This window comes from Canis lupus, chromosome 36 (genome assembly GCF_048164855.1).
Source record: "Canis lupus baileyi chromosome 36, mCanLup2.hap1, whole genome shotgun sequence".
NCBI lineage: Eukaryota > Metazoa > Chordata > Mammalia > Carnivora > Canidae > Canis > Canis lupus.
Window position 1 is genome coordinate 15,298,358 of NC_132873.1, and position 26,402 is coordinate 15,324,759.

The 26,402-nt window shown below is 40.3% G+C and overlaps 1 protein-coding gene and 3 long non-coding RNA genes across 8 annotated transcripts in view; 2 read left to right on the plus strand and 2 right to left on the minus strand.

Annotated features, from left to right (window-relative positions):
• LOC140625543 (uncharacterized) overlaps positions 1-6,341 on the plus strand; it is a 62,023-nt gene extending 55,682 nt beyond the window's left edge. For 2 of the 5 annotated variants that reach the window (XR_012024889.1, XR_012024893.1), the window contains one exon: positions 5,298-6,339. This is a non-coding gene — a long non-coding RNA (uncharacterized lncRNA). Of the gene's footprint in view, positions 1-5,297 lie in introns of all 5 variants that reach the window. The other 3 variants (XR_012024891.1, XR_012024890.1, XR_012024888.1) reach the window with 3 other exon arrangements.
• LOC140625547 (uncharacterized) lies at positions 793-20,539 on the minus strand. The gene is made up of 3 exons (XR_012024900.1): positions 20,439-20,539; positions 15,236-15,608; positions 793-2,424 (listed from the first exon to the last, which is right to left on the minus strand). It is a non-coding gene; the product is annotated as an uncharacterized lncRNA (long non-coding RNA).
• A 1,602-nt stretch (positions 20,540-22,141) lies between these two features.
• LOC140625548 (uncharacterized) lies at positions 22,142-26,394 on the minus strand. Its single transcript, XR_012024901.1, has 2 exons — positions 26,258-26,394; positions 22,142-25,148 (listed from the first exon to the last, which is right to left on the minus strand). It is a non-coding gene; the product is annotated as an uncharacterized lncRNA (long non-coding RNA).
• The window catches only part of KLF7 (KLF transcription factor 7), a 91,551-nt gene continuing 89,966 nt past the window's right edge, over positions 24,818-26,402 (plus strand). The window contains exon 1 of the mRNA XM_072812878.1: positions 24,818-25,120. The gene's annotated coding sequence lies outside the window, so the exon portion shown is untranslated. The remainder of the gene's footprint in view (positions 25,121-26,402) is intronic.

Consider the following 26,402-nt stretch of genomic DNA (forward strand, 5'->3'; position numbering starts at 1 on the left):
TCATGGTATATTTTCATGGAAAGTAAAGTGATGTCAGAAACAGAAGATCAGGGGTATGTCCTAGAGAAGAATCTCTCTTACCTCCTATGCGTCACCTACTGTATCTACTGCTGTTTCTGTCTCAGACCATCTTTACAAATGCTTCTTTTTTAGCTTTTATTTCCAAGTTCTTAAGTCATACAAAACTACACAAATTCCACTTCCTCCAAATAGGTGCTTATTTTTCATTTTGGAAAGCTCCAAATTGTCATGGTTCTGAACCAGAATTTCTATTCTCACCTTTGGTAATTTTATTCATGATTATTAAATAAGTTACTGAATAGATACATTAATTGCTTCTATTTTTACCTGCAAAGACATTTTAAGAACTCATTTTCAAGAAATTTCCAGTTAGGAAGAAAGCTTGTAAGAGTGCACAGCATGCTGCCCTACTACTGCCAGTCTTCATGGCCCTGGGGACGCGGCAGATATTGTCAATGACCGTGAAGTAACAGTGAGCTCCAGGCTTCTGACACGCTACCTTCTTTGGAAAGAGCACTTGGATTGGGGGTTACAAGAGCTGTCCTGACCTTTATAGTATAAATATTTAGTCCTCCATCTCTTACTACAAATGGTTTGAGACTACTTACAATGATATTGCAACAATAATAAAGCCATAAATGGAAGTAATAAGCCAGGATAAACGAAAGGAGAACCAGAAATGTGCCAAGCCTAGAGTCACCAGAACTGCTGCTGTTGAGCCTGTAGCTAGGACAGGGTTATAGTCCAGAGTCTGCTTCTAGCACACTGGTGACCTTGAGCAAGATGCTGCATCTCTCTAGGCTGTGACTTCTTCAATTAGAAAGCACAGGGATTACATTATTAGATGATTTCTGAAATATCATCCATCTTTAAAATTCCAGGTTTCTACGATTTGGGGCTTTCATGAATCATTCAGCTGAATATAAAGAAAAAATATGATTTTAGGGCTGAGGGAGTATCTAAGTCTAGCCAGTTGTCTTGGAGATGGGGCTACTGTTGATCATGATATAAAACAGTGCAAGAGAATGCAGAAAAGACCAGCCTATTTCCACTGAGGGGGAGGGGGCAGGGCTTCATGTTTTTATTTCCGTAGGGATAGTATATGCAGTTAAGTACAATATCTGGTCCCAAAGTACAGTATCTCCTGCTATAGTCTTCTCCGCCAAGTCTTCTTTCAACTTTGGACACAACCAATTTTTCAGATTTATTCATTCATTCACTTAGATATGAATCTTATTTATTTTTTAAGGAAAATTACTTTATAGTTTTTATACAATATATATTTTTATAGCACAAAGATATTTTAAGTAATACAGAAGAGTAGAGGCAGAAAGTTAAAACAAACAAAACAGCAAAGGAAAACCAAACCAAATCCTACAACTCAGAAATCATAATCACTGATAGTTCAGGTAAAGCTACCTTGAGAGAATGGGTAAATAGAAATATTTTTATAATACTGGGTCATATTATACTTACTATTTTAAACACTTGCAATTGATTCTAATTTAATTCAAATTTAATACAAATAAATATAAACTGAAGTGAAACAAAAGGAATTATTGAGTTTTAAATAAATGCTTGCTCCCTACCTGTTTTGAGAGGATGAATTTTACCCATTTGTCCCACGCATTTCTGTTCACTTACAAGGAGGTACAGAGACCAAAACATTTAATGCTAAGCTCAGTCTCATAACTTTATCATTTATCATTTTCTTCACTTGTGATGGTTGAGTACAACATATGTCTATACCTTAGAGCATAATTCCAGTTGAACTTGAGTATTTGGACCAATGGTTCCATGGAGATAGGCATTGCCTAGCCGAAAGAAAAGAAAAAAGTCCGTATGTTTGCATTTAATGGCTAATCTGCAGGGAATTTCTAGAGAGATGATGCTGTGGCCCTGAGCATAAGTAGTACATGGCATGCACTTCTTCACACACACTAAAGTACTTATTATTTTTTTTTAACTGAAGAGGGGCAGGATGGCCAAATAGATGTGTGGAAGGGAGCCTAAGGATCTGGACCCCCATTCCTACACTACAGACAAAAATTCAGTGGTTTCCAAAGCATAGAGAAGGCAGGCTAATCCACAAAAAGAGAACACATGTTAAACTCGTCCTTTCCAAATCTCTATTTTTGGTGTATGCTTTCAATGTACCTAATATATGACTGTAGTCGTACAAATACATCACTTACAAAGAAATGAATAAAAAGATGTACTTTGGGGGTGCATGCTTAAAATTTTCTTAGAAATAGGAGTGCCAGTCATGACGTTGAGACCCTGCATTAGATGGACGTGGAGTCAGCCTCTGTATCTCCATTCGTATACTGCAGCTCCTCTCCCACCTCTTTCTGCCACCTCCCTTCCAGAGAAGTTGGGAGGTCTAGAGAGAACTCTGTTGCCCTAAAGAGGAAAAATTCCACAAACATTCTGCATTAACTGGGGTAATTTAATTCAGATTAAAAAATTGTTTTATAGCACTGATTTTAGCTCGTATGTTAACGGTCTCCACTTCCTATGTTTAATTCATGTTTGTGGGCATTCTCCCAAATATATATTCTGAATTAAATTAAAAACCAAAAAAAGAAAAATGTCTGGAAGAAGCTTTTGACTGTACCTGATAGATTCATGTTAAATCCCTGTGTCTTAATATATGACTGAAGGGGAATAATATAAGTGGAATTGGAATTTCTCCCATGTAGCTCATTTATAAGAGTACCTCGGCTGCTAAGAATCTGCCTCTTGTTGGCCATTAGAACACTTACTGGAATATTTATTAGTTATTAACACAGAAAGTGTGTTTGCATGTGTGTGTGCACATGTTGAAAGAAACGTAGCTCTCTAGCTGCTTATTGTTTGGGCTAGTTTAGATTGTAATATGTTATAAGTGGTTTATAGATAACTAGATCCAAGAGGGAACAGAGCTGAGACTCAGGAGTAGAGGGTGATGGGCTGAAGGGTGCAGAAGCACTGCCTAATGGAGATTGTATTTCTGGGATTCAGAGATCAATCTCCTATAAATCCAGGCTGCAGAGCCATTTATGCCTAACACTGTGGCTGGACCAGTCTGCCAGGACTGCCATACAAAGCACCACAGACTGGGTGGCTTAGACATCAGAAATTTATTTTCTCACAATTGTGGAAGCTGGAGGCCTGAGATCAAGGTGTCAGTAGGGTTGCTTTCTTCTGAGGCCTCTCTCCTAAGCTTGTAGATGGCCACCTTCTTCCTGTGTCTGCACGTAGCCTTTACTCTGTGGGTACCTGTGTCCTAATCTCCTCTTTTTATAAGGACATATATAAGGATACCGGTCATATAGGAGTAGAGTCCACCCTAGTGACTTTGTTTTATCTCTCATTTTACCTTTTTAAAGGCCATATCTCTAAATATGGTCATTCTGAAACATTGGGAGTTAAGATCTCAACATATGTACTTTAGGGAGCCATGATTCAACCCACAAATAGCGGCATTCCCCACGGTGATGGCTGGACAGTCATTTCAATAGCATTCCAGGTAAGTTACAGGCAAATGCACATTGCATGGTAGCTGTCTTTGCCCTGGACTATCTTTACTCACTATTGTGGAATGCTTTATTGTGTAGCTATTAAATAGTTTGTTGCTTTCCATGCCAGAAGTGGCTGTATTCCAGATATGAATGAAATGTTTCCTGTGCTTTTTCTGTAATGAAAGATGGTGAGAAAAGAAATTGGGGACATTAGCACTGTCAATTACTTTTATAAGGTCTTCAGGAGTGCAAGTTTTAATCTTATTTGTAGGTTTCATTTTCATGGGAAGAATGTGATTTATAAATCAACATAAATTTGGTTTATTTTCTCCTGATTCAATTCCACTTGAAGGGACCTGAACTTGAATTCTTCAGAAAATAGAGAAGAGGATCAAAATGCAATTGGTTTGCGAAGCTGCCACACAAGATTCTCTTGTTAGCATTTGCAGTATTTTCCTTGGCTGACCAAGCACTTTTCTCCCTGGAAAGTAAACAGCAAACAGCTATTTATGAAATGGGTCAGAGTGAATATATTTGGTCAGGTGGAGGATAAATAGATCATAGATTGACTAAAATAGTTCTAAACTAAACAGAACAAAACAAATCTCTGAGCCACACAAATCCAACCTGAAGGATTTCAAAGGCAAAATAAACAAAACATCTAATATATTCATGATTATATGATTCTTATTTCTATTAAAGGTACATTTCCTAAAGCTTTATTCTGATAATGATAGATGACCAGAGCGCCAACCAACCAACCAAAACCCATAAGCCTGACAGAATTTTTTGCAAACTATGATATCTCATGATATCATAGGCCAGAGAAGTGGTCTAGAGATTCTGAAGCCCTCAAAATCATAGAGAATAGAATGATTCCTGCCTTAAGAGATAGGAAAATATAAGAGATTATAACCAAGTCTGATATTCCAGATAATGATGAGTATTCTTTTAATAACCAGGAAAGAATATGAGGAACTATATGGACAGAATACAAAGACTAGTAAAATACTCAACTTGTAAAGCAAAATGAACAAAAGTTATCACCTTCACCAAAAATGAAACAAAATAAATCAGACAGTAAGAAAATTAACTAATTTGTTAGATATTGACTTCCAAAGACTTTTGGATTTTTTCCCATTTTATTTCAAGTAAATTAGTCCCTCATCAAAACCCAATAGCATTATAACTGTCAATGGGGATCATAGAATTCTAGATTTCAGTGGGAAGTCAGAGATATTCCTTCCTTGAAACTCCCTTGGTTTTGATGATATTATTCTAACTTGGCTTTTCTTCCACCTTTCTGGTTCATTTTTCTTAGTCTTTTATGCAAACTCTTCATTCTCTGACCATCCTCAGATACTGGTGGTTTTGTCCTTTGTGTTTTTCTCACTATGTCTGGGTGATCTTACTCACTCCTGTGTCTCCAGCTGCCATCTTTGTGCCGATGACTCCCAGGGTACATCTCTCTTTTGCATCCCAATTCACAAATTCAGGTTCTGCTGTCCCTCTCCACCCACCTTGATATTACAAATACTTTATGTTCAAACCTAAACATCCCGGAATGAAGCCTTCACTGTCTCCAGTTATGATAGCCAGCTGACAGGATGATCCCAACCTTTTGGTTTTTATGCCCTGTTGTATACCTTCCCTCATTAGATAGGGCTGACCCATGTAACCAAAACAACATTGTAGAAATGATGATGTGTGCCTTTCAAAGCTTAGTCATAAAATTGTGACTTCTTTATTGTTCTCTCAAATCATTTGCTCTAGGGAAAGCCTGTCGCTATGTCATGAGGACACTCAACCCTATGGAATGGACCGTGCAGCATGGAAGATGCCTTCTACCAACAACCAGCACAAACTCATTGGGCATCTGACTGAGCAAAACTGGAAGCAAATCTCCGGCCCCAGTCAAGCCTTCAGATAACTGCAGCCCCAGCCAACATCTTGGCAGACACCTCACAAGAGACCCTGAATCAGAACCATCTAGCTAAGCCACTCCTGAACATTGTACTATAGAAACAGTGTAAAATAATAAATGTTTACTGTTGTTTGGACCACTAGGTTTGGCAGTCATGCAGCAGATGTATAACCAATATTCCAACAAAATCTAAAACTCTGGTGTTTCCTTCCTCAGACATGTCCATCACAGTCTAATTTCAACAAATCATGCAGGGAATAATGAGGATCTGTTTCAAGATAGTGGTAATAGATGTGGCAAGAGATGAATGGACTAAATAGACATTAAGGAAGCATTTGACAGACCTGGTGACAGGAGTGGGGAGTAAGAGAGTGACAGAAGTTTAGGATAAGAGGCTTGTTTACTTGGTTTTATGTTTTGCTGAGCTCAGTTCCAAAAGGAATGAAACAAAAATTCAGCCAAATAACCTTTAATGAGTTAGGACTTCTTTCATCAATCAGTGTGTACAATTTCTTCACAGAATCAGATTTTAAATATTGTGATTGAAAAGAGAAAATGGTAAGAGGAGGTTACTTTTATGGTAGATCAACAATAGTCTTTTTTGCTTTCATATTTCTGTTTATACTCTTGAAATTTCCTTTATATGCATTAGCTCATTTGCTGTTTACAACAATATTATGTATTAGCTCAGCCAGTGTTTATGCAAATATAAGCAGTGAGAAAAAAGTGAGATAATGTGCCAGTTAGTGCATTTTTTATTGAAATTGTGACAGAAGACTCAACTCAAATGGGCTTAAGCTAAAAAGAGATTTTATTGCTGAATTTATAGGAATAGGTACAGCTTCAGATCAGTGAGATTCAGTCCTCAATGAAGCCAGCCACTAGCATCTATTTTTTTTTTTTTTTTTGGCTCTGTTTTATTACTTCCTCTGGACTGGCTCCTTCTTAGGCTCTATATGGTGTGGTTCAGTGGTTTAGGCTCCCAACACTCAGATTGGTAGAGCTAGAACAAATCTCTTCTGTTCACTTCTGTTAAAGCCCTGAAGGTCACTGTGATTAGCTGTTTACCCCTGAATCATCCACACAATCCAGGGAAATATGAAATGCTGATGGGCCAGGCTTAGTGCACATGCTTCATTCCTAGGGACAAGAAGGGATTGACCCTATCCTGAAGCTCAGAGGAAAACCAGAGTAGGGTTACCAAAGCAGGCAACTCAGGATGCTAGACCAGAAACCAGTAACTTCCAATAGTAATATTGTATGTAAAAGCAGGGAACATGTACCCAATGCACAGTCATTACCAGGAAAAAAGTTGTTAGGTCTAAGCATGAAAATTGAAGTGAAGAATGTACCTAAATAAAGCTAGAACCCAAAGAGCCTGAGTGTTAGATTGATTTGTGCCACTTTTACCCAGCCACTGCTAAGGTGAGTGGTTAGCTGTCTCCCACATTGCACATAGTGGATGTCTGCCCTCGAGTCTCCAGCCCCCTCCACCTTCTCATTTCATGGCTGGGCTGAGTCATCCCATATTCTAAATGCTGACGGTGGAGGTCATGGCCATGCCCATATATTATCTCTGAGCCTCCTATGACTGCAAAGATCCCTGAGACTTGCAGAACAGAACCAAACTTGGAGGTGAGGAGGGAGTTGGCTCCAGTGAATCAAGCAGCAAACTGGAGAGAAGGGACACCTTGACCCAAGGCAGTAAATTGGAATGGATGGCTGAGCAACGGACAGATCCTGTGTCCTTCATAGTGTGGAGACCACTTTCAGCTTGGAGTCCTGCGGAAGGGAAACTTTGCCTCTAACCCCACAGCAGGGAGCACAGTGTCAAGTGGGGACATTGCAGCAGAGTTGCGGCAAAAATTCTGAAGTACTGTGGGAAAATATGTTTCTAAGGAGGGGCCAAAGTGATTCGCCTAAACAAAGTGCTGGGAAAATGTGAGTAAGAGGTAGATGAGGCAGTCAAGGCATGATCACTTAGTCATAGCATCATAAGAATTCTACTCAGAGTCCTTAAAAGGTTGTCCGGTAAATTCTCTGACTCAGGTGGGTCAGCTTTGAAACCATACTGAATACCCAGGCTTGTATACTTGGATGCCCGTTTAAAGGCATTTGGAAAGAAAGATCTCTAGTTTGGAAATGTATTCTTACACTGAAGTACACTTTCAACGGAAAATTGTTTCTTACATATTACTATACTCCATTTTCTGTCTTTGAAGAGACTTAAGTAATTTGAATCTAGGAAGTGAGTTGAAGGACCAATTTCTCATGACTATTTGACCTCGCATTTTGTCATCTTGCTTTTCAGTGCCATAATTTTTACATCTATAAATCAGAAATGATAAGTAACCTCCCTTATAGGAACATAATGAAGATGAGAAGATATAATATTAAAAATATATTGAGCCAGAAATAAAAAGCTTTATTTAAGCAAGCCTATTATTATAATAATCTGAATTACTACTAACAATGATAGTTGTAATATGTCTATTTGCAGAAAAAAAGTGAAAAGAGTAATTTCTGGTTTGGGTAAAGATATGTACTTGAATTAAGAAAAGAAAAGACGGGGGATCCCTGGGTGGCGCAGCGATTTGGCGCCTGCCTTCGGCCCAGGGCGCGATCCTGGAGACCCGGGATCGAATCCCACGTCGGGCCCCCGGTGCATGGAGCCTGCTTCTCCCTCTGCCTGTGTCTCTGCTCCTCTCTCTCTCTCTGTGGCTATCATAAATAAATAAAAATTAAAAAATATATATATAAGAAAAGAAAAGATGAGTAGTGACATTTGGCTATCACTTGATTTTCCATTTGTTACAGAAAACAATTGAGAATTTCTATCTTTGTGAGAGAGTGAATTGTACAAAAAATAAGTACTATTTTGTATTTGAGGCCAAAACTGGAAATCAGTACGACTTCAAGTTTTTTTCATTAATTTTCATACCTTTCTACAATAGCCCCCAGATATGTTAAAATCAATCTTTTACTTTCTAATTTGGGGGCATTTTTTGGTGTGGATGGTCATCAATCTCGAAGGGAATACTACCCATTTTTTAAATAAGAATTAATAGTGATTTCTAGGTGGGAGCATGCAATCATATATCATATCCATGAGCTTTAAGGTTTTCCCAGCAGGGATGCTCAATAGAAGTCTGGCAGCTTTTGTAGTCGCCAGCAATTCCATGGTTACTGTCCGAAGCAGAAAGGGCACATCATCAAATTCTTCCTTCAAATGCGATCTTGTCTTCCTGGAATTTGTAATATTTTTCTAATACGAATAGGGAATATTTTTTGAGAGTGCACAGTCATGTTAAAGTCAATACTCTGGAGAAATACTTTCAATTAAAATTCAGAAGGTTTAAGAATCCAGGCTAGAAAGGATTTCCCTGACCTACAAAACCTAATAAGATTTTTCCTTTCCATTTTCTCCCTCCTCGTCCCCTCTAAGTGTGTGGAGCCGTCCTGCTTTCTTACCTGGTGGCCCCATTTAGCGCTGCCCTCTAGACATTTAAGTCAGAAAATGGCTTTAAAGAATGTTTTGAGAAAACTTGACATACTGATCTACTCTCAAACTCAATGAAATTTTTTTTTAAGCTGGAAAAGAGAAAGAAACCACAAAAACAAAGCAATAATGATATCTTTTAGTTAAGTAAGAGAAATCTGACTAGGAGACAAAGAGGTAGAATTTGTGGTGATTGAGGGAATTAAAATAAGAAATACTGAGAAAGCAGGGATTTTTAAGCCTGAAGGGAGGGCAGGTTGCAGGTGTAGGAGTGGAACAGGGTGGATCCTTGTTAGAGTGGCCCTGTCTTCTGTGGGGCCAGGGGCCAACCTTTAATCTCTCTTGGTCTTAGCTACAAAGTGGGATCTGAATGGTACCTTACCGCAGAATTTCTTAGTAGTGTTGCAGATAGTATGTATGTATACAGTACTTTAGGGTTTCAGTACATAAGTATTCACTCATTTGAGTTATTACTATAAAAAATTAAATTCCTGAATGTGAGGGAGAAAAATATTTTTTTTTTTCTGTGAATGTGTTCTTCTTAGGAGTATAGCTATTCCACTGAAAATAATAAAACATGAGTGTCCATTGGAGATCATTCTTACTCAAAGTCAAGGTGAAGGTGGGAGAAATGCCCAGGGCAAACATGAAGAGGCGCTGGCCGTGTTCTGCATAGTGCTGAGAGGGAGCGCCTCCTTAAATTTCGCTTGTGAGGTGCCTCTCCTGCCTCACCTGAGCCCCTGTCTTGTTCAGAGAATGTCCTGCCTTGGGACGCCTGGGTGGTTCAGTGGTTGAGCAGTTGAATATCTGCTTTCGGCTCAGCCTAATCCCAGGATCCAGAATCAAGCCCCACATCAGGCTCCCTGCGAGGAGCCTGCTTCTCCCTCTGCCTGTGTCTCTGCCTCTCTCTCTCTCCTTCTCTCTCTCTGTCTCTCTGTCTCTCATGAATAAATTAAAAAAATAAAAAAAAAGAGGACATCCTGCCTGGCTCATTGGCAACTACCTTGTTTCTCCCTAGCAGTTGCCTTCCTACTTAAAATATCTGGAGTCATGACTGCCACTTGTTGTCAGACTTCTTTAGCTCCCCAAAGAATCCCAAAAGAGATCATTACAGGGCGCAGCATGTGAAAGGGAAGAGAAGTGCATTTAAGACTGTAAATTGTAACTGCAGAGATGATCTCATGTGTAGTCGTCAAAGAAGTACACTGAGGGACTTACTAAAATTTCCACTGTTGAGGGTAACAAGTCATGACCTCATTCTCTCACACCAGGACCTTGGTATAAACACTAAGAATAGCAAGTAGGATCTTTTTTATTGGCTTGTCAAGAACAACATTGAAGGATGGAAGACACCAGTCACCTTTGAGAACTAGAAACAAGGGGCGGGGTGGGGGGGTTGAAGGCCATTGGTGGACAGCCTCCAGTGTACTTATTTTTCTTAGGCATTATTTTCAAAATGTCTGTAAAGGTATGATACGTTCACTCTCCAATCCCTTCAACCACTTTCTCAATCTAAATCATTTGTGAACATAACCTGATAATAACTAGTTCTTTTACTCTGGATTGCTGTCTAATTTGGTAAAATCATATAACGCCAGCTATTTGAGAATGGTAAAATATATTAGGAATGTGTTTGTCTAAGCCAAGGAAAACCTCACTGCAAGGACTTTTAGCAAAGGTGATGCTCTTCCTCATGTAACAGATATGAAGAGTCAGGCAGTTCCTAATGTTGGTTCAACTTCTTAGCTCTCTTGGTCTTTCTCTCTTAATCCCAATAAGGCTGAGCAGCTCCAGCTATGGAAGCAAAATATAAAGCAGAAAGGAAGGGCAGTGGAAGGACAGCACATTGTGGCTGTCCTCTCTTGTGAGGAAAGCAAAAACACCCCCAAACCAATACTCCTCCCATGTTATGAATTGAATTGTGTCACCCCACCCCTCCAAGAATATATTGGGATATTAACTCCCAGTATCCTAGAATGTGATCTTATTTGGAAATAGGATTTGTAGAGGTAATCAAGTTCAAATGGAGTCACTGGTGCAGGTAGTAACCCACTATGACTGGTATCTTTATGAAAAGGGGAAATTTGGATGCAGAAATACGCAGACAGGGGAACATCATGTGAATGGGATGCGGTCACCTACATGTCAAGGGGAGATGCCGGGAGCAGATCCTCCCTTCATAGCCCTCGGAAGGAATTGATCTTACACATACCTTGATTTCAGACTTCTAGCCTCCAGAGCTGTGAGACAACACACTTCTGTTATTTAAATCATCCCTTGTGGCACTTTGTTAAGGCAGCCCTAGCAAACTCATACAGCCCATGAAACTTCCATTTACACCTCTCTTGCCAGAACTGTGCCTTTGGCCACCCCTAACTACAAGGAGCAATTATGCAGGTGGCTGAACATATTCTAATGGAAGCATTAGGTCTCTGGCAAATTTAAAAAGGAGTTCTCTGGATAACCAAGTGCATTTTTCACAGGGGAGAGGGTGTTTGTACTTGGTAAGTGGTGCTAGGATGGGTAGCTCTCCCTCTAACACTGCTCAGAGATTTAGAGCAAAACTTTGGAGATTGAGTTGTGCAGTGGAAAGAAAGCAAGAGGTCTGGATACTAGCAGTGATGTTGTCACTACTTGCTATATGGTTTCACAAAAGTTGCTTTAACCTCTAAGCCTCGACTTTCTTATCTGACAAATGGGAATAATAAGCTAGGCTCTGAACATTTTAAGACTAACTACATCATAGAACCGCTGTGAGGACCAAGTAGAATCGCTGAGATGAAAATATATTTGAATGTATGATTGTCTATTCAGATATGAAAAGATGATTAAAGAGGAGATAGTTCAGATTCCGAGTCTTGGAAATGAAGGAAAGTTGGAGTAAAATAGGCTTCCCTTAGAAGTTCAGGGAAGTAAAAGGCGAATGGGAGTTCCAAGTCTAAATCTTATCAACAAGAAGGCACAAACTGGTAAAGTGGAAGTGCCATCACAGGAGATAAGCCCATGATCTCAGAGTAAACAGGAGGCAGGTGGGTGGATGTGGCCAGAGGGAAATGGGTGTAGGCTTAAAAAGTCATTTATAATAAGTTCGGAAAAAGAGAGGACATGAGCTCTTGGCCTATAACAATGCTTCTCAGGCTTTGTGTGTATACAGATCACATGGGCATTTTGTTAACATACATATTGCAATTCAGTAGGTCTGGGGTGTGGTTTGCCAATGTGCAGTCCTAACAAGCCTCAACTATGTCAGTGTTACTGGGCCACAAGGATCAAGCCTTTATTTTATTATATTTTTGAAAGATTATGTTTATTTACTGATTTGAGAGAGAGAGAGAGAGGGAGCGAGCAGGGGGAGGAGCAGAGGGAAAAGCTGAGCACAGAGACCAACTGGTGGCTCAAACTCAGGACCCTGAGATCATGATCTGAGCTGAAATCAATAATCAGATGCTTAACTGACTGAGCCACCCAAGCCCAGGACCACACTTTTAGTAGCAAGGTCTATGTCACTGAAAGGGAAGCTGAACCCAAGAGGAGTAGGACACTTTCAAAATTGAAACTCTGACAATATATTGATGAATGACTCTACTGAGGAAAATACATAAAAAATCTAAAGATTTTGCTCTGTCAATAAGCTAAGCTTCTAAAAGAATGTGTAAAAGTTGGAAGGAGAGACATATAACTGGGGACAATTACAAATAGTGTAGACTTCTTTAGAAGGCATTAGAACAGAGTGAGCTATGTTATTGAATTTATAAAGCAATGTTAGGGGTACCCAAGAGGTAGATCTATGGCCAAGAATAATTTTTTTCTTAGTTACATGGGTATTCTTATTACGATCTAATTGGGGACCCACCAAAATCCTCTCCTGGGTCAGATTATATTTTGATTCTTTTTTCTAAAAAGATTTATTTATTTATTTTAGAGGTTTGGGGGGCTGAGGGGGGAGAGAGTCTCAAGCAGCCTCTGTACTTAGCATGGAGCCCAACTCAGAGTTCGATCTCACAACCAGAGCCAAAACCAAGAGTTGGATGCCCAATTGCACCACCCAGGCACCCCAGATTATATTTTAATTCTTGACCTCATTTCTTAGCAAAATTCTAGAATTAATTATTAAACTAATGATTTCCATGGTCCCCAGAAGGGAAGCCACTATCCCCAGAAACCAGCATCTGTGCCCCACAATGGAGATAGGCCAAAACAATACAATATCCCTGTTTGAGGGATAACTTAGCCAGAGGCAAAGGGGTTGTGGACATGGCATATCTAAACAAAGCAGCCAGTGACAGTATCCTCATAGATAAGATGACAAGGTATAGAATGTGTGATAAATAGTCCATTGACTTTTTTTTTTTTAAGATTTTATCATTTGAGAGAGAGCATGCATTAGCAGGGGAGAGGGGCAGAGGGAGACAGAGAAGCAGATCCCCACTGAGCAGGGAGCCCAATGCAGGACTTGATCCCAGGACGCTGGGATCATTCATTACCTGAGCCAAAGGCAGATTCTTAACCAACCGAGCCACCCAGGCACCTGTCCATTGGCCTTATAGTTCCCCCTAATGTAGGCTCAACTTGGAGGATAATATTTAAATGAGTTCAGCATTTTACTATTGTCTGTATAAATTGCCTCAGAGCTTTGAGGGGGCAAAGCATACAGTAGTGACTAAGCATGTAGGCTTTGGATTCAGATGATGCCTAGAAGCTGTGTGGTCCACAGCTTAACCAGTCTGTGTCTCAGTTTTTAAATATGTATAACAGGTATATGATTAGTGTCTAACTCAGAGGGTTGTTGTGAGCATGATAGAACACATGCAAACACGCAGAACAGTGCCTGATACCTAGGAGTCTTTATATACGTTAGCTGTTATTATTAGGCCTTTTCAATTTGTAGGTGATGTGTAAATGTAGGTACTATACTACAAAATCAGGTGCCTAAAAAAATTTTTGACACAAAGGAAATTGAGCTGAAAGTAGCAAAATTTCCCAGTGAATAACCATCTACCATTAGCATTTTACTATGTTTGCTTACATATCTGTCTACAAATCATCTTAAGTAGTTCAAAAGGTATTACAATTTTTTTCTGTTATATTGTATTTAACTCATAGGCTATTTAGTAGTATGTTTCTTAATTGTCAAATACATGGGGACTCTACAGTTATCTTTTGTTGTTCATTTCTGGCTTAAATCCCACTGTGGTGAGATAGTCTATTCTGTATAGTTTTCACTCTTTGGAATTTGCTGAGACTTGTATATGGCACAAAACATGGTCTGTTTTGGTATATTTTCTGCATGCAGTTGAAAATATGTTTTCTATAAGCATTAAGTGCCAGGTTCTATATTTGCTAATTAAGTAGACATCTTTGTGCTCACATCTTTGTGCTCACATCTTTGTGCTTACTGATTTTTGTTTGTTCTATCAGTTACCAGAAAAAAATTAAAACTCTATCAGTATGATTGTAGATTTTTTTTTTTACTTCTCCTCTACTTCTTCCAGTTTACTTTATCATTTTGAGTCTGTATTAATAGATCTAGAAGAGTTATATCTTTTAGTGGACTATTGTATTATAAAATATCTTTCTATGTCTGCTTTATTTACTAACCTAAAATCTGATTTGTTGAATATTCTTAGAGCTAATACAACCTTGTTTTAATTAAATTTTCATGATTTATCTTTTTCTTCCTTTCATTCTCAACCATTCCCCCCATGTTTAATAAGCATCTTTTATAAATAGCATCCATTTCTGACAAAAGAACTTAAAACTGTCAATATTAGGTCATTTTCAAACTACAAAAATGGAAAATTCATTATACTTGAGGATTTTTTCCATTATACTTGAATTTTGTTTTAGTTAGACACTGTCTTTTAATTGGATATTTTAGTCTATTTGTAATAATTGAAATTACTGAAAATTTGGGGTTTAAATACCATCTGATTATTCATTTTCTATTTTTACTACTTATCTTATTTCTCTTTGTCTCCTTTCCTAGATTAGTCATTTTATTTCGTCTCTTTCATTAGCATGTTACTTAAAATTCTTAAATTATTTTTTTTAGATTACCTTAGAAATTATAACATTTCTCTTTGGTTTGTAAAGTCTAAAATACATTAGAACTTTTTCTATATTCTGGGACAATACAAGGGTATTAGACTATTTTAACTCCATTTACTTCCCTATTTTCATGCTTTTTAAATTTCACGTAATTTAAAACCTCATAGACTTTATTATTGTTTTATATAATCATTTACATTCCTCCCTCCCCCCATCCATCATCATAACTTCATCTGATACCTTATCTTTCCTTGTAATGAAGAGTTGTCCTTATTATTACTTCAGAGTAGATCTGACCCCAACAATTTTTTGGAGGAAATTTCCATTGAGTATAGAAATCTAAATTGGCAGTTATTTTCTTGAAGCACTTTGAATACGTCATTCCATTGCCTTTTCCTTTCAATGCTTCTGTTGAGAGCGAAGAATGGAGTCTTATCTTTGTACTCCTGAAAGAAAAGCGCTCCTACCTAAATACTTTTCAGATTTTGTCTTTGGTAGTCAGCAGTTTTTCTGTGAATCAGTTAGTGATAGTTTAGTTGTATTTATCCATCTTGAGGAGGGTAAACTGGTTACTGAGTCCACCAATTCAAATGCTGATCTCATCCTGAAATACCTTCACAGACACATTCAGAAAAAGCGATTAGCCAAATATCTGGGCACAATGTGATCCAGTCAAGTTGAAATATAAAATTAGCCATCACAAACCCTTCCATTAAATTTTTATTTGCAATCATTGTGATTTTTAGTTCCAGAATTTCGCTTTTTGTTATAGTCTCCAATTCTAGGCTGCAATTCTCACTCTTGTCATTTAATTTCTTGATTATGTTAATGACAGTTGTTTCAAAGTACATGTCTAATAATGACAATATCTAGATTTCTTATGGGCCTGTTTTTTTTTTATGGGTCTGTTCTTATTAAATTTTTAAAATCTTGATTTTGAGGAATTTTAATCTTTTTATGTTTTTAAATGAGTGATGGACATTGAGGAAAAAAAAATATAGAGTGAGGGACGCCTGGGTGGCTCAGTTGCTGAGCATCTGCCTTCAGCCCAGGGTGTGATCCTGGAGTCTCAGGATTGAGTCCTGCATTGGGCTCCCTGCATGAGGCCTGCTTCTCTCTCTGCCTATATCTCTGCCTCTCTGTGTGTGTCTCTCGTGAATAATAAGTAAAGTCTTAAAAAAATTATAGAGTTCAAGTTCTGGATTATCCTTTACAGAGAGGATTTATTTTTCTCTTCTGAAGGCAACTTGATAAGGGATAGATCACTCCAATCAGGTATTATTATAGCTCAAAGTCAGACTTTAGTCCTGGTAAGGAATAGTCTTTTTCTGTCCCTTACATTTCCCTTCAACCTTTTGGCCAACTGTAAACCCTAATATTTATACCTCCAATCTTTTGGATTTACCAAAGCCTTTGCTCACCTTCCTTTTCATTACATTTTCTGATCAGCTTCATAGCTCAACTTTTTGTTAGGTAATTACTGCAGTGGGATAAAACCATGCTGATTTAGGGGCTTATCTCTTTGGTTTCCTTTCTTTTCAGGACCTAGGCTTGGGGAGTCCTTGCTCCATTGTTATTTCTCCAATACCTTCATCATGTAATTTTTATATTTTGTCTAGATTTCCTAGTTGTTCTTGGATGAAGGGGGGCCACTCATCCAATACCAGCTAGTATACCCTTGCTGGAAGCCACATCACTCAATGGTATTTTTAAAGCTCTTCCTAATAGACAGCCAGGGCTGGGAATATTGAGTTTAAGAGTGCTCTGTGCCAGAAGTGATGTTGAGTCTCACTTTCATTTAGATTTTAATTTTAGCCCAATGATTCCTTATTTTCTTGTCAGCTCATTAATGCTTATGTCCTAGAATTTTGGTTATTTTTACATAGAGAAAGTCTGTCCCAATAATCTAGTCTGCCATATTACACATATTATTTTTATTTATATCTCTATTCATTTAACATGTCAGCTTTAGATATGATAAGAATCATATCCTGTCCATTCTTTTTTTTTTTTTTTTTTTTTTATATCTTGTCCATTCTTATCCTCCGAGACCCCAGCCTAGTGTTTGACAAAACAAGTGCTCAATAATCGTTGAGTAAATGAAATTGCAGGGCTTTAAATAAGACTACGTGGGCATCTTAATGGAGCCACCAGAATTTAAAAATATGAAGCTCAGTTTTGCCACTTTATAAACCAAATAATTAACTTCATAGAGGTAAGACTCTGTGCTAGGGGTATGGGTTCACATGAGGCAAATTTACAAGGAAATAATTTATAAGTAACAACATAGCTTGATCAGTGTTTAATAGGAGACACAGCTGGAATGATAATGGATCCCTATGATGTTTCTACTTCTCTCATCCTTTAGTACTTGACTTCTGTCTTTAGTTAGTGCTAATAGTTTTCTGTATTATCATTCTCATGTTTTATTGTCTTTATTCATACTTCCTCTTTGATAATAGAAGGAATAATAAAGTATTAAATAAATAAAAATAGATCTACATGGTTATAAAAGGCAATCTCATATAAATAAGTCCACTCAGAAGACCAAATTACAGGTCAGAAGTTGCTATGGTAAAGACAAAAGAGAAGGAGGAAATTCAGGGTTGCCAAATACTTTCAAATTGCTTAGCATAGATCTCTTTCTGTTCTAAGTGATCTTTAAAGGCCATTTAGCATCAGGGCATTCTTTATTCCAGGTCAGAGTGAAAGAAACTTAAATTTAACAAATTCTTGTTCTTTAGCTTTCCTTTTGCTAAAGTTGTTGCTAGTTCCCAGAAAAGTCTGTTATTACGACACTTTGTGAACTATTACAATACTCAAAATTAGTCTCTCTTAAAATGTAACAAATGTAATAGCTGCTGTTTCCTGATAGATTGGGAAGTACTTTATTTTAAAAAATATATTTTCTCTGGGGCACCTGGAAGGCTCATTGGTTGAGCATCCAACTCTTAGTTTTGGCTCAGGTCATGGTCTCAGGGTCCCACGTGGGACTGAGCCCTGAGTCAGACTCCGCACTCAGCATGGAGCCTGCTTGTCCCTCTCCCTCTGCTCCTTCCCACTGCTTGTGTGTGCTCTCTCTCTCTCTCTCTCTCTCTCTATCTCAAGTAAATAAATTATATATATATATATATATATATATATATATATATATATATATATATAAAGATTTTATTTATCTCCAAATCACTCTGTGAAGTGGGTTCTTTGACAATATGTCTCATGTACTTTATATAGATTTTGGTAATTTTAATTACAGACATCTATGCTAAGGGCCTTAGATCTTCTATTTTCTTTTAACCACATTTGACTTCATTTGAAGTGATGCTATTTCCTTCTATTTAGGTTAACCTAATAGAAGCTAACACAAACAATACAGCATCTAAACAATATTGGAGAAAGAGGAATATTATTTTTAAATTTTACTAAAAATATTTCATGTGAACTCTTTAAAGTTGGGTTTTAAAAAGTTTATGTGTGCTTTAACAGATATTAGATTCTATACCAGGTGATCAGACAAATGTTCTCTAGAAATTTATCATCTCAAAAGGGCACTGATGCACATGAACATGTGGAAAGGACAAGAACACTTGGGATCAGTTTAACACAGACAAACCTCAAAACTCAAGAATCAGTATTGCAGAAAAAGAAAGGACAGATTAATGTGTGGCATGAAGAGAGCTGGGTGGAATTTCACATTGGGACACGTTGGGTGGAGGGAGTGAACCTCTTGGACTTAGGATACGTTTTGGCCTTCATCAGTGGGATTGCCCTTCCTTCCCAAGTCATGACCAACACTGAAGCAAAGCAGAAGAGCATGTTGTATATCGGACCCAGCTACGAAGAGGCCAAGAGGAAATGACTGTAAAACATGACCACGTTTGCTTAGAACGGTCTGGTCTGTGAGTATTGCAGAACAGTAGGAGAGCTGAGAGCTGGCAAAGGGTCATGAAGCTGTGGTGGACACTGAAGCATGCACCTCTCCCCCACCCCTATATTTAGATTGCATTAAGTGGAAGGCCAGGACATTCGCCTTGCTCACTCTTGAGAAGAGCAGTAACCAGTATTAAAAACTGTGACTCAGCGAACTCTTCTAACCATTCAAATGAACATCCTTCTGGTAAAGAAAATTCAGTGAAATTCAAATGAGCAACCAGTCAGCAAAAAACTGCTGCTGACACTATTAATCTTCTCAACTACCCAGATCTATCATACACATAAAAACTCATCATTGGGCACTTGTGGAATAGGTATCTCTCACTTATAGGAATGGTCACTGTCAGCAAAGTTTGTGGCACAGAGACTTTCTATCAAATCAATCCTATTCTCCCATTGATTTCCATTATAGAATCTGAGATGAATTCTGCTGTTAAATCCCATTAAGCATGTTCTGAACCTTTTGGAAATGGCATGTTTAAAAGAAAATGACAATATCCTGATAAAACATTTACAGTGATATTTAATATATTAATATTCAACATGTCACAACAACAAAATAGGACGAAATATAACACAATTCTACAAATTGTACCTTACATGCTACAAAGGGTAATAATCCCTAAAAACACTAGCAACTTAATTTCTCACTAGCTTCATAACTGTCTTGGCATTTCTATCATTACATAGCCAAAGGTATTCTTTTTAATATTTAAAAATCTTCTCTCCTCTTCTGCTAGCCTATTTCCCAAAATCTTTGTCCAGAACCCCCTGAGAGCTTGTGAGGCTATTCTTAGACAGGGAAAATGAGCCTGGTAGGCTCAGTCACAGTGATTTATCCCAGTGCCTGCTGGGATTTCCCCATCTTTGGAGCAACTGGGCATCTCTTGGAAGGAATGTTGCAGAAGGAAGCAGTGGGTTCTGTGAGGGTTGGACAAGATACTCCTAATGCTTTTTCAAACTTTTGAGATATACTACGACTAACATTAGTAATGTGTCTTTGTTTACACTTCTGTTCTCAACATATACATTGTGCAAAATGTTAAATGATCAAATGTTTTTGCATCATGTATGATGAATGAATGTTTTGCATAATATATGTTGAATAACGGATTGAATTTAGATGATTTTGTTCTTCATTAGAAGATACTGACACTTTCTTTTTAAAGATTTAATTTATTTATTCATGAGAGACAGAGAGAGGCAGAGACATAGGCAGAGGGAGAAGAGAAGCAGGCTTCCTGCATGGAGCCTGATGTGGGACTCGATCCCAGGACCCCAGGATCACAACCCGAGCCAAAGACAGATGCTCAACCACTGAGCCAACCAGGTATCCCAAAACTGACACCTCTAAGTGCTGGTAGCTCAAGCTGGGAAAGTGGCTAGAGATGTCAATCTCCATCGGAGTTACGTGCTGCAGGTCATAATAACATTCAATGTCCAACTTGAAGGTCTGGGCAGGACATTCCTGACAGTAAACTTTTAAAGAAATTTTTGATTTCCTTACCTTTATCATTATGGTAAATCAATTTTTGTTAAGCAATAGATTATGCGAGTCAGAGCACCATGCCCATCATCTGCAATGAAACTTAGGTCCCCTCTTCATCCTGTTTGTATGACCCAATACAATGAAGAGTTCAACATTCAGGGTTGACTTTAAAACATTTCATTAAAAAAAAAAATTGTTCTTATTAAACTAAAACATACCCAAAGAATTCTGAAAAGCCAACAGCAAGATTGGCATGTTTTCTGGAGATCAGCAAACTACCTGCCAAGAGTTTTTGGTTAATTCATGAAGACCAAGATTTATTTATTTCCTTCCTTTTTCCCCCTCCCTCCTTCCCTGTTCCTCTCCCTCCTTTCCTCCCTCCCTCTTTCTTTCCTTTTATTTTTTTTCTTTCTTTCTCTCTTTTTCTTTCTTTCATCCATCATGCCCAGAAACCTCAACATGTCAGAGTCTCAATATCAAACACACCCAGGGAGCCAGACCCTTGCTAACTATACTCACAAAAAATACAATTATAACTAAAATGTCTTTGTATTGACAAAACAACCAAAACTGTCACAATGAGCACCAGGCTCCTGTGGTTGTAGCCAGTACATTCTTTCCCTGCAGGCAGAACAAGTGGGAAACCAAATTATGAGTAGAAAGTGAGTACAGAATGAAAACAACTATCCTTGAGGAATATTTTATCCAGGACATGAGAGTTCTGATGAAGGTGCCATTTTTTTTTCAAAAATGAAACAACTCTCTGGTTATATGTACATATGTACATCATTCATCGTATGACACCTATGGCTCTACATACTTTTTCTTCCATATTCAAACCGTGTCTCTCAGTCTTCTTTACTAACCTCCACTCTCTCTGACATGTTTGTTTTCTGTGGTATCATCAAAGCATGTTCCCTAAGTTCAGTTTCTTTCACCGTAGTGAGATTGTGAAGGGAAGCAAAAGTCAGAGGTAGATAAAAATATTTGTTAATGATATGGCCACCTATAAATTAGTATCCCGTTCAAGTATCTTTTTTTATTTTTAAATAGGTTCTGTTTTTTAAAATATTTTATTTGTTTACTCATGAGACACACACACACACACACACACACACACACACACACAGAGAGGCAGAGACACAGGTGGAGGGAAAAGCAGGCTCCATGCAGGGAGCCTGATGTGGGTCTCCAGGGTCTCCAGGATCACACCCTGGACCCAAGGCAGGCGCCAAACTGCTGAGCCACCCAGGGACCCCCTCAAGCATCTTTTAAACACTAGATTCCCCTTCTCCACTCTCCGTGGTGGTAAACATTTATAATCCAATGCAAATAAATTCAGTTCTATTGCAAACTGAAATTGCAATCTTGCAAAAGGTGTAAGGTTTCATGATATCAATGAAAGTGAACTTGGTAAAGAAACTGACAAATGAGGGTCTATGGAGTTAAACAAGCAGTGCAGGTAAAATCAACAGAGACGATGACTATATTGATGCTTCAGAAGAAGAGAAGAGAATACTTTGAATATCAAAAAATTAAATGAGACTCCATGGAAAACTGATGACGCTCTCAAACATTTTTACAAAGTGACTCTCTTTTTGATTATGGCATAAAAGTCAAATATGAAATAAAGCATGTTGTTAGGTGCTTCACATTTGGTAAAAACAAACAAACAAAAAACACCCAACCCCCCCCAAAAAAAATTCCAATTAAGCCAACAATAATCTTCTTGATTTATTGTTTATTCATTCCATAATTACACATAATTGTACTTACAACATAAATCTTGTTCCATAAAAGATAGACTAAATGCATTTTAACGACATTGACTTTTATTTTCAAGTAAAGCCCAGTTTTCACCAATTGCTCTGAAATTTGGTCTCTGCTTTAAGTAGATTTATTTTAAGGAGGTTTTACCAGTGCTAATCACACAGTGCTAATAAGGACTTCCTGTACTAATGAATCAGACTTTTCTAGTAGAAACACTCTGATGTCTTGGTTGTGTCTATTTACATATTACATTTTCATAAAATGCTGTTCATAAAATAGTTTCATTTCTTAGTTTTGGTGGCATGGGGAGGGGGCGGTTAACATGATTTACTCTTTGGTGTTTCCTGGTTAACATTATTTACTCTTTGGTGTTTCCTATAGGATAACTTCTAAAGGGTGATATTATTAAAAATAGTATAAGTGTCTCATAAGATAATATATGCGGAGGACACAGACTTTGGAGTCATCTTGGATTCAGACCTATATTTGAATCTGCTTCTGCCACTTAACAGACATATGATAATGGGTAAATTGTGTTCTCTCTCTGAACTTTGATACCTTCATCTGTGAAAATGGAGTCATGATAGCTCTGTCACAAGACTGTGGTGAAGACCAGATGAGAACATCTATAAAATGCCAGGTATAGAGAAGGCATTCAATATATGGTGCTTAGAGCCGTGCTGTTTATTTTTGGTTTGTGTGACTGCCGAAGTTTCCGGTGATCTTAATTTGTTGATTATTTTGTACATTCAGGTTCTTTGTGTGTGTTTTGCAATGTGAACAAACGTAGGGTCTCTAGGCTATAAAAAGTAGCTAAGTATGACTGATATTGATAATGGGCCTTTAGAAGTGCCTCACTGCATAAATTTCTTAGCATGAATTCTAAAATATTCTACAAAACTTTGAAAAAAGTCATAATGAGATCTTCAGGATTTATATTGTAAGATTTTGGTTAAGTTCTTCTGGAAGTTGGATGACTGATATTACATGGACAAAAACCTCAAAGGAAGCCCCCCCTTCTCTACACCCAAGCATTTTTGTAAACAAATCTTGACTTAAAACAAGAAACTTGGGCAGCCTAGGTGGCTCAGCGGTTTAGCACTGCCTTTAGGCCAGGGCCTGATCCCGGAGACCCAGGATAGAGTCCCCCGTCCAGCTCCCTGCATGGAGCCTGCTTCTCCCTCTGCCTGTGTCTCTGCCTCTGTGTGTGTGTGTCTCTTATGAATAAATAAATATATATATAAAAACAAAAACAAAACCCAAGAAACTTAAAAGTTTTTCACTACACCGAGACCCCCATGCAAAGCAGTCTTGAAAGTCAGACGTTCCTACATTTGAGCCCCTCCTCAGCTGCTTCCTAGTTGTAGGACCTTGACCAACCCAATATTTCTAAGCTTGCATACCGTCATCCATAAAGTTGGATATAACAAAAGTCCCTGCCTCACGTTGTTGTGAGGATGAAATGAGACACTGTATATAATAAAAGCCCACTGTATGGGCTTATGTGCCCACACAGCCTGGTACACTCAAAGTGTTTAACTAGTTCACTATTATCTGTAAAATCTTCAAACCCAAGTTAACAAAAATGTCATATTTCGCTCAAAAATAGCAATGGTGTAACACAAAAAAACAGAAATCAAGTTCACTTGAGTTCACACATCAAATTATATGCTTTGGCTTTGCCTAGTGTTTTGCCTCTTGAGTTCCCTATGTCTCAGTTCCTTTACTTCCTCTGTTCACTCAAGAACTTGCAGAACATGAAGACTCCTAACTCTGGGAAACGAACTAGGGGTGGTGGAAGGGGAGGAGGGTGGGGGGTGGGGGTGAATGGGTGACGGGCACTGAGGGGGGCACTTGACGGGATGAGCACTGGGTGTTATTCCGTATGTTGGCAATTTGAACACCAATAAAGAATAAATTTATTATTTAAAAAAAAAAAAAGAACTTGCGCTTTCCCAAGGCCTCTTCCCTATCCCCCCACACGCGAGAAACACATTTGTAATACTTATTACAAATTGGCAAGAGGCTTCTCTCTCTCTCCTCTTTCTCCAAGGATCTGGTATGTCCCCCCATGGGTCTGATTAGTTCAGATATATTATTTAGTTGACTCAGTTATCACCGGGAGATGATAATGGCTCAACATTTAGTATCCACCTAATAGCCCCATATACTATGGCAGGTGAGTTACAGACGTTACTTGCAGTCCTCATAACCACCCCGCAAGGCAGAGCCCACTCTCTCTGTTTCTGAGGCGGTAATTAGAAGGTCTGGGCCCCTGAGCTCAAAGCCACACCAGTAAGCGACCAGTAAGCAGCAGCACCAGCGACCCTAAGGATCAAGTTAAGGCATTAGTTGGGATGTGATGGCCCTAAGCGGTTTCCTACTTCTGGGAAAGGCCCACCTGGCCTTTCAAAGAGAGGCCTCCTCATCCTGGTGCAAACACACGCGTGTGGTAGCGGATGTCCCCTGATTCAGGTATGACGTTTAACTTTGTCATGTCATTCATCCCCTAGCACCACAGATGTGTCTACATAACACTAAACATCTCCGCACGTCCCGTGCACATAAACGCCAGCCAACGTGCCAGCTGCACTCCCACAGTGGACGCTGTAGGTCTGACCCACAGAATTCCAGACGTCGCCAAGTAGAGAAACTGGGCTCTCCCCAGACCCAGTAATTCCTGTTTAATTTCCCCGGGCGAAGTACTGAATTTCGAATCGTGCTCCTTCTAGAAAGCAGAATTTCGCAAATATCACGAGGCGGAGTCCCACAGAGTCAGGAGCGGGAAGCCGAGGAGGGCGATTAGGGTGGATGTCGCTGCTCTCGCGACGACGGGCACAGGGAAGTCTCTCATCGGACTCTGCAGTCCTTCCAGCAATGGAAGCTCAGCGCACGGCGCATTTGGGGGAACCCTGAACGACACTAACCGCGTAAGGTCAAGCAAACAACGGGCGGGCCCTTAAAAAAAAAAAAAAAAAGTACGTTGTGGAGGGTTTTCATCTGAGGTAAAAAAAATTAGGTGCGTTGTGGAGGGTTTTCATCTGAGGTAAGAGCGGGTCTACTCCGACGTGCGGGCTCCGGAGTCCGGGTCCGCCTCTCGCCTCCCCACGGCTCGGCGGACACCTCTCTCCGGAGGCCACTTGGGGGGCCTCGGGCTGGCGCCCCCCTCAGCCGCGCGCCCCGCCCCCCCAGGCGCCTTCCTTCCCTCAGAGCCGCACTCGGGCGGACGCCCCCCTCGGAGCGCCTCCAACGGGCGAGCGGCCCCCGCAGGGCGGGGGGGGCGGGGCGGGGGCGGCGCGCACCGGGCGCGGGGGGCGGGGCGGGGAGGGGCGGGGAGCGCGCCGCGCGGGGGCGGGGGCGGGGGCGGGCGCAGGTCGCTCTCCGGGCGCCGCTCCCCTTTGTTCGGCTCCATTGTGTGCCCCTTCCTCCTCAGGCGCCTCTTCCGGCGCCCCGTGCGCAATTTGTGAAGGGGCTTTGGGTGCGTTTTTCTTTTCCTTTTTCTTTTTTGTCTCTCCCCCCCACCCCGCTCATCTCTTGGTCCGCGAGGCCTCCCGGGCACGCCTCTCCTCGCGGCGCCCCGCCGCGGCCCCCGAGCGCGGCCGAGGGAAGCGGGAGCGCCCCTCCCCCGACGGCGGCCCCGCCGCGCTCGCGCCCCGCGCCTCCTCCAGGAGGCAGCCTAACCCCGCTTCCCGACCCTCGACCCTCCCGCCGGGCCGCGCCCCCGCCCCTCCGAGGGGCGCAGCCTCCGGGGCTCCGGGCGCCGGAGCGAGGCCCGGAGGCCGGCGCGCCGCCCCAGCCCGGCCGCCTCGGCGTCCCGGGAGCCGGCGCGAGCGTCGCCGCGGCCCTCCCCGTCCCTCGCGCTCGCGCTCCCGCTCCCCGGCCGCCGCGCGGCCGCCTCAGCCCCCTTATATAGCCCTCTAAAAATAGCTCGCCTCGCACCGCCTTGTAAGGCAGCAGGGAGATCCGCGGCCGGCCAATCGGCGCTCGCCGCCAGGGCCAAGCCCCGCCCCGGGCCCCGCTCCGCGCTCCCCATTGGTCCTCAGTGACTTCATGAGCCCCCTGTTTACCTTACATGGTCACACGCGGCCTAATGGACGCCCTCCTCCGAGATCCCACGGCTGCGCGGAGAGCCGGGCGGAGCGGGGGGAGTTTGGGGAGGGGGAAGAGCAGGAGGAGGAGAAAAGGAGGGGGGGAGAGACTACAAACTAGCAA